The sequence below is a fragment of the Propithecus coquereli genome, unplaced genomic scaffold, assembly GCF_000956105.1.
Source record: "Propithecus coquereli isolate 6110/MARCELLA unplaced genomic scaffold, Pcoq_1.0 Scaffold33, whole genome shotgun sequence".
Lineage (NCBI taxonomy): Eukaryota > Metazoa > Chordata > Mammalia > Primates > Indriidae > Propithecus > Propithecus coquereli.
In genome coordinates this window covers 4,204,808-4,206,024 of record NW_012148952.1, presented here as the reverse complement: position 1 = coordinate 4,206,024, position 1,217 = coordinate 4,204,808, and positions in this window count along the sequence as shown.

Sequence of the window (1,217 nt, the reverse complement as noted above, 5' to 3'; positions counted from 1 at the left end):
CAACTGATCAGATGTGGGGAAAGAGAGAAAGTATTTTATTTCTCTCAAATGTGTGAATTAATATGCTTCTCAGCATGTGAAGTACCTTTATGATCATTACAGTCAATGATCGTCACAGTTATGGTATATGGACAAAAGTTACCTATTTAAGCTGATAAAACTTATCAGATTACATATCTAAATAAAGTGAAAGGGAAGGAACTATTTTTTTTTTTCATTGACACAAAATGTGATTACTTGCTGTCCTTGTGAAAAGACATATGATCAACCTTCTGGATAAGGCCAGCTGGTGTGTCTGTAGAGTAGATGCAAAAAATTTGATAAACTATAATGGGCAGCTCCCTCATCTGTCCATTTCTTGGAGTTCCCCCCCCCAAAAAAAAAACCTAATTAGTTAATTAAAAGATTGGGCATATTACAGGCTAATGTTGGAAAATTTACCCATCGGAAATCAAACTGAGCACACTTTGAGGATTCCAGGGGCAGAATGTCCATAGGCAGTTCAGCGCTGCTGCTTCTTTGACTATCTTACATTTTTTTCTGCATCAGATTTTTTTGAATGCAGTTTGCTCTACAAGTACTAACCAAAACTGAGGAAAATTACTTAGAACATGAAAATGAAGTTATGTTTTTAAACTTATTTCTCTTCTGAGCTTCTTAATGTATGAGCTGAAGGATTGGAAATATGAAAAATCCTACTAGATTAAAATCCTGGCTTTAGGGCTTTTCTTTTAGATGAAACGCTGCCTAAGTAGAAAGTATTAATATTGAGTTAGATATGTAGGTTTGGGGACATATTAGTTATAATGGTACCAATCATTTATTAAATGTATATTGTTTACTTGACACCACATTAGATCCTCAGAACAACTTTACAAGTCAGTGCTTTTATTATCTTCTACCTTATATATATATGTAAGGAACTAAAGCTTAGAAAGTCTAAGTAATCCGTTTAAGTTTTCATTGCTGGTAAGAGATGGAATGTGTATTTCAACAAAAGCAAACTTTTTTTTTCCTTAGGTCCATCTGAAGTATGAAGAGTCCACATTCTTAACCACTAGATTATATTGTCTTTGTTCCATCAAAATTAGTAGTTTCATGCTGGTTGTGTTAGGAAATGTGTTAATTGACCTCTGTTTTCCTGTGGATAGCTGAATGTCATCTCTGAGTAATTGACACCCTTGTTTTTCCACCTGTAGGTCCCTGGGGAAGGTGCA